We start from the raw sequence: 9,767 nt of genomic DNA, 5'->3' as shown, positions 1-9,767 counted from the left end.
TTATGTAAATGTGATATTCCAGTTTTTTTATTTAAATTTATTTGCTAACATTTCTAAAAACCTGTTTTGGCTTTGTCATTATGGGATATTGTGTGTTGATTGATGCAGGCAATAAAACATTTTTTTTTAGAATAAGTAATAAAGTAACAAAATATGGAAAAGGTCAAGGGGTCTGAATACTTTCTGAATGCAGTATTTACAGAACCAGTCAAAGGTTTGGACACACCTACTCATCCAAGGGTTTATCTTTATTTGTACTATTTTACATTGTGAAATAATAGTGAAGACGTCAATACTATGAAACAACATATGGAATCATGTAGTAACCAAAAAAGTGTTAAACAAATCTAAATATATTTTTGATTCTAGATTCTTCAAAGTAGCCACCCGTTGCCTTGGTGATAGCTTATCACACTCTTGGCATTTTCTCAACTAGCTTCACGAGGTAGTCACCTGGAACGCATTTCATTTAACATGTGTGCCTTGTTAATTTGTGGAATTTATTTTCTTCTTAATGCGTTTAAGCCAATCAGTTGTGTTGTGACAAGGTAGGGATGGTATACAGAAGATAGCCCTATTTGGTAAAAGGCCAAGTCTATATTATGGCAAGAACAGCTCAAATAAGAAAAGACAAATGACGGTCCATCCTTACTTTAAGACATGAAGGCAGTCAAAGTTTCTTCAAGTACAGTCGCAGAAACCATGAAGCGCTATGATGAAACTGGTTCTCAGAGGGACCGCCACAGGAAAGGAAGACCAAGAGTTACCTCCGCTGCAGGGGATAAGCTCATTAGAGTTAACTACACCTCAGATTGCAGCCCAAGGAAATGCTTCACAGAGTTCAAGTAACAGACACATCTCAACATCAACTGTTCTGAGGAGACTGCGTGAATCAGGCCTTCATGGTCGAATTGCTGCAAAGAAACCACTACTGAAGGTCACCAAAAATAAGAAGAGACTTGCTTGAGCCAAGAAACACGAGCAACGGACATTAGACCAGTGGAAATCTGTCCTTTTGTCTGATGAGTCGATATTTTAGATTTTTGGTTCCAACAGCCATGTCTATGTAAGACGCAGAGTAGGTGAAAGGATGATCTTTGCATGTGTGGTTCCCACTGTGAAGCATGGAGGAGGTGTGATGGTGTTTTGCTGGTGACATTGTCTGTGATTTATTTAACCAGCATGGCTACCACAGCATTCTGCAGTGACACGTCCTCCCATCTGGTTTGAGCTTAGTGGGACTATCATTTGTTTTTCAAAAGGAAAATGACCCAAAACACACCTCCAGTCTATAATTATTTTCCACCATAATTGGCAAATAAATTCATAAAAAATCCTACAATGTGATTTTCTGGATTTCTTTTTCTCATTTTGTCTGTCATAGTTGAAGTGTACCTATGATGAAAATTACAGGCCTCTCTCATCTTTTTAAGTGGGAGAATACTTTTTTGCCCCACTGTATATGGTCTCAGAATATAAGATTTTGCAAGTAATCCTCATAACTATCCTGCTAGCAAGCCTCTGTTAACTTCCAGGTAAAATATCAACATAAAGGAACAAGATAATACAGTCATGGTGGCTCTCATAATCACTGTGTATGTCTCTCACACACTGAACACACACACACGTCCCATGTGGATTGGGATTTGGAAACGGGAGGGAGATACCTTTACAACATCCCCCCTCCCCTGGTCACATGATCCTTCTCTTCTCCTTCTTCGCTCTGTCTCTCTCTAACTCTCTCTCTCAACGTCCCTTCCATCTCACCCACTCTCTCTCTCTGGCTCTTTTTCTCTTAATTAAAGACAATTTCAATTTACGGGCTTCATTGGTATTGGAAACATATGTTTACATTGCCATAGCAAGTGAAGTAGATAATAAAAAAAAGTGAAATAAACAATAGACAAATTAACAGTAAACATTACACTCACAAACGTTCCAAGAGAATAAAGACAGATCATCAGGAAACTGTAGACAATTGACTTCAGATTCTAGTAGGGTGAGCCCGGGTGCTGCAGACTGTTCTAGTGCCCTCTCGTGCCCTCGCCAATTTGTTGATATATTTGTTAAAGAGGGTGGGGCTTAAGCTGCATCCCTGTCTCACCCCACGGTCCTGTGAAAATAAATATGTGTGTTTTTTTGCCAATTTTGAAAGCACACCTGTTGTTTGTGTACATAGATTTTATAATGTCGTATGTTTTTTCCCCCAATACAACTTTCTATCAATTTGTATAGCAGACCCTCATATGCCAAATTGAGTCAAAAGCTTTTTTGAAATCAACAAAGCATGACAAGACTTTGCCTTTGTTTTGTTTCTTTGTCAATTAGGGTGTGCATGGTGAATACGTGGTCTGTCGCTCTCTCTCGCTACAGGACCATTACATGTGACAATCGACTATTGCTCACCATTACTTATTAGGATTTGATATATCGAGACAATAAATTGTTTTCCCATGTGACTGGGATGGAATGCAGCGAAGACGCTTGTCTGGGCCCACAGCAGCCCAGCTCCTCCTCATAGGTAGCCTGCCCTTGTGTGTTTTTTTTAATTACTCGTGACCTCTGCTAATCTTGATTTGGTATGTGACAGTCTGCATGACGACATCCGTGTGACTTGCCACATTCAAAACAACTGTGAACCCTAAAAATTAAGAGGTAAAATCATGACGTCAGTGATCTTCAGGTTGGAAAGTTGGAGCTCTAGAATGAGGCCCGGGTTCCAGAGTTGGAATTCAGATTTAGAATCACTAGCACAGAGAGGCTGCTGCCTACATACAGACTTGAAATCATTGGCCACTTTAATAAATGGAACACTAGTCACTTTAATAATGTCACTTTAATAATCTTGACATATCTTGCATTACTCATCTCATATGTATAATATATACTGTATTCTGTTCTATACTATCTATTGCATCTTAGCCTATGCTCTAAATTGCTCATCCATATATATATGTTTTATTCTATTCCTTTACTTAGATTTGTGTGTATTAGGTATTTGTTGGGAAATTGTTAGACATTACTTGTTAGATATTGCTGCACTGTCGAACTAGAAGGACAAGCATTTCGCTACACTTGCAATAGCATCTACTAAACACTTATATGTGACCAATAACATTTGATTCGATTTTTTTTCAGAGTTCCCAGTTGTTTTGAACGCAATGAAGTCGGAAGTTTGAGATTTCCGAGTTACCAGTTCCTGAGTTCCCAGTTGTTTGAAATGCGACACAGGCCTTTCACTTTATCTAAGCACATAATTCTGTAGTGGAGACATGGCACACCCATCTCTTCTCTTTAATCATGTAGAATGCTTCAGGCAACGCCATTCTCAAATATAATAGGCTAATGCATAGCCTACACAACACTTTCTCATTGACGTGATGTTGTCATCTAACCTAGATTAGGTTAGAAACTAAAAGATGTGATGATCACAGTGCAGAATAACTAAAACAACACTCAGCTATGAGTCCGCCACGTCGTTTGTTCTGAAACAAACACATTTGGACTGGATGGCTTCACCGGTCGGCCAATGAAATAGCGCACCCCCCCCCCCCCCCCCCCCCCCCCCCCCCCATGTCCCAATGTCATAGCCCTCCATCCAATCGAAGAGGACGCGGCAGAGACTCTGCTGCCTGTCAGTTTCTTCCCGGATCTGAGCTCCTGAGCGCCCGGAGATGCAGTGCTGTTGATCCAGGTGTGAGTCTTGAAGGTTAATCGGACGGACGGATCGTCTGCTATTGCAGGTAAGAAGATGAACAGCTTAACAGTCTTATTTTATTATTTCTAGAAAATCTGGGTCTATGCAGCAATGGGCAAAAGCGAGGGAATCAGTGTTGTTTCCAGTGATTGAGATGGGAATGTAGTGATGGAACCTACCGCAATGCAGAATCGTAGACAATTTTGACAAGTTTGTGCAACATGCGTTCTCGTTCTATTCTGCCCAACTGCAAAACTGAGATTTTAGAGATGTTCTTGAAGGGATGCTGTTTTCACGTTGATGGAAAACGTTATTCTGGGTGAAATTAGAGGCATGCAACAGACAGACAGATCAGAGCGCTGGCTGCATGGTTTTTGAGGGGAGGGATAGTGTGATTGTATTTTATCCACATTACGGATGATTAAACACCTGTGTGCTTAATTAATTATGTCATTCATAAAACCTTGAACGTATAAAATTGCCTACCGGTGGCATAATATCGATACCATTAGAGGTGGTTATTTTAGGGGCTATTCGCTTGTCCTTTCCTGATTATTTATTAAGCTAAAAAAAAACAGCCAGCTACCCACTTCCAACAGTCCAATCCCTGCAAGATGAATATGCCTTTTCATTATTATTCATTGCGTACGGCAGGAGATATAGATCGCTGGGTTCATTGTAATTTCAAAACGTCAGGAAACCACCTCATTCCGCTATAATGTCAGACAGGTTGTCAGCAAAGATACCATGGGCGCGTCCTGCCTGGCTTTTCTCGGTTTTCTAGCTACTGGATGTTTACTGTATGCGCTATAAACGATACATTATAACTGGACACGCTGGACTATAAAATAAGGATCATTTTGAATTCCTGCTTTAGTTAATTGCAGCTAGAATTTCTTTCTGCATGACGTGTACAGGTGCTTCCGAGATCAAAGTCTTTACTGCAACCCATAGCAACACTGTTACACAGTAGATGTAGTGAAGCGTTCTCCAGTCAACAGTGGCAGTGCTTAGCTGTCTATTAGATAACTTAGCGTTCGTACAGCATTTGTTACATCTGAAAGACTGACATCTGAGATACCTGAAAGATTGACAACTGAAGGACCTGGGCAGGGTGTCAATATTGAACCTGTAGCAGATACATTGGCTTGTTTTGTAGGGGCTGAATTTTATAAACTGGACTACTAATGCATCTCCAGCTGTCCTATGACCTGTTGTATACCATAGCAGACCTGGGTTCAAATAGTATTTGTTTTCTTTCAGATAATTCAGCTACTTGGTTAAGCTTTCTTGGCACTCTGGAGCCAATGTAATGGTTCCATAAGTACAAACCACGCCCATCCAGCGCTCCAGGCAGTCACAATCAAATTCTCAAAGCATTTGAAATAAATCAATTACCCTTGAACCCAGCCCAGGTCTGCGTCTTGGGCTTTACATTGCCAGGCAGAGCTGGATGGAAATGAAGTTTGGATATTTTACATAAGTTCTTCCCTCTGTGCTTTGGAACAGGGTCAGCCCGAGCAGTCTGTCAGCCAGGCTAGATGAGGAACACTTTAAATAACAGTCACTGTCCCTTCAAGACATGACTGGCTTGGCCCAGGCAGCGCTGTGTGTCCTATCATGCATTTCAAATTGGCAACCTCAGTGGGATTGGAGCGGTCATTGGGTTTGAGGTGTCCTCTGTCAGTGTTACTGTGATTCAATTGAACCCAGAGATATGGTCAGATAAGACATCCCTTGAGAAAGGCTCAGCAACCCGAAATGCCAGGGCTGGCTAATTTTGAATTCAATAAATGAAAAAGTTGGCAAGGAAGAAAAAAAAACTAATCCTGTGTGCATCGGCACTCTATCAGTTTTCACAGAGATAGGACTCAACAGAAACTCCTCTCTCTTTCATTAGCAGTAGGGTCTGATATTCATGATGAATTATAGGGATGAAACCCACGCAGAAGCAGAAGTGTTTGGTGTTTGGTACATGCAGAAGCAGAAGTGATTGGTGTTTGGTACGTGCAGAAGCAGAAGTGATTGGTGTTTGATACGTGCAGAAGCAGAAGTGATTGGTGTTTGGTACGTGTAGAAGCAGAAGTGATTGGTGTTTGGTACGTGCAGAAGCAGAAGTGATTGGTGTTTGGTACGTGCAGAAGCAGAAGTGATTGGTGTTTGGTACGTGTAGAAGCAGAAGTGATTGGTGTTTGGTACGTGCAGAAGCAGAAGTGATTGGTGTTTGGTACGTGCAGAAGCAGAAGAGATTGGTGTTTGGTACGTGCAGAAGCAGAAGTCTTTGGTACGTCAGATCTATTCCTGTGGCATGTCAACCTGTTGAGTAGAAGAGACCACACTCATTGGCTACAAAGAGTCCACACTCATTGGCCACGAAGAGACCACAATCATTGGCTACGAAGAGTCCACACTCATTGGCCACGAAGAGACCACACGCATTGGCCACGAAGAGACCACACTCATTGGCCATGAAGAGACCACACTCATTTTCTACGAAGGGAACACACTCATTGGCGACGAAGGGACCACACTCATTGCCTACGAAGAGACCACACACATTGGCTACAACATAGATCTTGGCCCTGCTACATGGTCCAAGCCAACCACACAATGGCAAAGCCATCAAAACATGGACCGTGTGTGTATTTTCAGACTGATATAGTTGGAGTGTTGCTGGTTTTTGGACTACTTCAGGTCCACAGCACAGTTAACTTTATGTAATGATACTCACTAGAGACATGTTGTTGGTGTAATATTACTGAATTGGTACAGATTCCTAACAAAACTGACTAACCCTCTTAGTTCTTAATCAGTGATTTCCAAAGCAGGAAAGTTGAGGTCCTGGACGGCTGCCATTTAAGATCAAGGTACTCTCTAAGGACTTTCTGTGAGATTAGATTTGTCCCAAGATGTTCCTTCCCAAATCCAAACTTTCCAAAGCTCTTTGGCAGAGAGTCAATGCATTAGCTGAGAGAGAGCTAAGATAGCCAGTCTGGAGATTTGGGTTTGATAATGAAGGTACTCCGGGACTCCAAGTGGCTGGCAAGCCTGGCATTTGGCATCAGAGGGGTTAGATTGTTAGGCAATGTTTGTTTGGTCACATGGAAGGCAATGTTGGCCATTCAAGAAGAAAGACATTTCCAGATTTGTTGTTATTGAAAATGAACACACTTACTCAAGGGAGGTCTCTAAAACACAGCATGTTGAACGATCGGCAGACGAACGCTATATCCACACTCAGTGTGATGTGCGAGAGCCTTAAGGCTAAATTCATGGTGGTGGAGTGAACTCCCCTTTCGGCCTTTCCCCCCATCCTGCTGACAAACATGTGATGCTTTTGTCTTGATGGTCTCTTTAGATTGATGCTCTTGTCTCGATGATCTCTTTAGATTGTCCAGCTATTTCACCAAAGTCTCGATCAATAGAGAGAGGATCACTAATGGTACGACTAGCTGTCTAGCTGTGAGACACACAGAGACATGACGTCTTCATCTTCTTCTCTGTTTGCTCAGACACAGACCCCTCCACTGTTCAATTCAGAGCAAGAGAAAGACCCTCAGTCTCTACTGCCATCTCTGTGCTCTGTGCTCTGGCTTATCTCTGAATGTGTATAGTCCCTCCCCCCCTGCCAATATCTGTCTGTGCTGCAGGCCTGTCATTATCTCTGTTTGTGGGTTATTCTTCACTCTCCTGTCTCAGAATGGTTGGTCCCACTGGGCCTTTGGGCCTCTGTTCAACCCTAGAGGGGTTGAAAAGGGACCCTCAGTCAGTTCCCAGTGCCTTATCTGTATCTGTATAGACCCTACTGCAAATATCTGTATCTATAGTCCTTACTGCAAATATCTGTATCTATAGTCCCTACTGCAAATATCTGTATCTATAGTCCCTACTGCAAATATCTGTATCTATAGTCCCTACTGCAAATATCTGTATCTATAGTCCCTACTGGAAATATCTGTATCTATAGTCCTTACTGCAAATATCTGTATCTAAAGTCCCTACTGCAAATATCTGTATCTATAGTCCCTACTGCCAATATCTGTATCTGTATAGACCCTACTGCAAATATCTGTATCTATAGTCCCTACTGCCAATATCTGTATGTGCCACAGGCTTGTCATTCTCTGTCTCTCAGGGTTCTCCTCCACACTCTGTCTCTCAGGGTTCTCCTCCACACTCTGTCTCTCAGGGTTCTCCTCCACCCTCTGTCTCTCACGGTTCTCCTCCACCCTCTGTCTCTCACGGTTCTCCTCCACCCTCTGTCTCTCACGGTTCTCCTCCACCCTCTGTCTCTCAGGGTTCTCCTCCACCCTCTGTCTCTCACGGTTCTCCTCCACCCTCTGTCTCTCAGGGTTCTCGTCCACCCTCTGTCTCTCACGGTTCTCCTCCACCCTCTGTCTCTCACGGTTCTCCTCCACCCTCTGTCTCTCACGGTTCTCCTCCACCCTCTGTCTCTCAGGGTTCACCTCCACCCTCTGTCTCTCACACTCCTCCACCCTCCACCTGGTTTGCGGCTTGAATTCAGATTCTATTTCTGGTGCCATTGTTGTGTTGCCTAGTGCCTACCAGTTTCCAATGACTTCAAATGCTTGAGTTTGTTTCTAGGGCTTAGAAGGGCTAGTTATTTTTGCACATCTTTAAAGGTCCAATGCAACCATTTTTATCTCAATATCGTATCATTTCTGGGTAACAATTGAGTACCATTCTGTGATTGTTTTCAATTAAAATTGTTTTAAAAAATTGCATTTTAGCAAAGAGCAATTTCTCAAGCAAGATTTTTGCTGTTATTTGCAGAGAGGTTTGGAACTCTCTTTCTTATTGGTTCATTAACTAATTTACCGCCTGATGATGTCACCAAGCAGTGCAAAACTTTCAGTTTCAGGAGGACTTTTCAAACAGCTCTTACACTAAAAGGGCATTATCATAATTGTCACAATTTCATAGTATTATTGAATTCTCAGAGTGTGAAAAAATATATAAATTACAGGCCAATCTAGTTTTTGACTGTACTGGACCTTTAAGGACTGTTATCAAGGCACTCAACTTGAAGAGATAAACGGATGCGTTTAGTATGTTTTTATGTATTGTGTACTTTGGTATGATGTGTATGTGCGCGTGCGTACGTGCATGTGCATGTCAAGTGTGTGTGTGTGTGTGTGTGTGTGTGTGTAGTGCATGTGGGACTCATCGAGCCGTGAAGCCCTACATTCCGTGATGTGTGTCCTCACTATCTATAGCTACACTATGATACAGGCTACCATACCACTGCAGAGACCTTTACACTATTATAAGGACTACCATACCCCTGCAGAGGCCTTTACACTATGATATAGACTACCATACCCCTGCAGAGGCCTTTACACTATGATATGGACTACCATACCCCTGCAGAGGCCTTTACACTATGATATAGACTACCATACCCCTGCAGAGGCCTTTACACTATGATATAGACTACCATACCCCTGCAGAGACCTTTACACTATGATACAGACTACCATACCCCTGCAGAGGCCTTTACACTATGATACAGACTACCATACCCCTGCAGAGGCCTTTACACTATGATATAGACTACCATACCCCTGCAGAGGCCTTTACACTATGATACAGGCTACCATACCCCTGCAGAGGCCTTTACACTATGATATAGACTACCATACCCCTGCAGAGACCTTTACACTATGATACAGGCTACCATACCACTGCAGAGACCTTTACACTATGATATAGACTACCATACCCCTGCAGAGACCTTTACACTATGATACAGGCTACCATACCACTGCAGAGGCCTTTACACTATGATATAGACTACCATACCCCTGCAGAGACCTTTACACTATGATATAGACTACCATACCCCTGCAGAGACCTTTACACTATGATATAGACTACCATACCCCTGCAGAGACCTTTACACTATGATACAGACTACCATACCCCTGCAGAGGTGTGGGACATAAAACGCTGAATATCTTCCTCCAGTCGTGAAGTAGATTGTTATTTAGATCAGCTATTTTTACGATATCAAAGTCCCATTGCAATTTAGACCCTTTAGTTCTCAATC

General features: G+C 42.4%; 1 protein-coding gene across 3 annotated transcripts in view; it reads left to right on the top strand.

Annotated features, from left to right (window-relative positions):
• The first annotated feature begins 3,596 nt into the window (after positions 1 to 3,596).
• LOC109867040 (contactin-1a) overlaps positions 3,597 to 9,767 on the top strand; it is a 171,464-nt gene continuing 165,293 nt past the window's right edge. For 2 of the 3 annotated variants that reach the window (XR_004204888.1, XR_004204887.1), the window contains exon 1: positions 3,597 to 3,743. The gene's annotated coding sequence lies outside the window, so the exon portion shown is untranslated. The remainder of the gene's footprint in view (positions 3,744 to 9,767) is intronic. The other variant, XM_031802106.1, reaches the window with a different exon arrangement.

Source organism: Oncorhynchus kisutch, linkage group LG22 (assembly GCF_002021735.2).
Source record: "Oncorhynchus kisutch isolate 150728-3 linkage group LG22, Okis_V2, whole genome shotgun sequence".
Classification (NCBI taxonomy): Eukaryota; Metazoa; Chordata; class Actinopteri; order Salmoniformes; family Salmonidae; genus Oncorhynchus; species Oncorhynchus kisutch.
The sequence above is the reverse complement of the archived record's forward strand: the minus strand, read 5'-3'. Positions and strand labels throughout refer to the sequence as shown.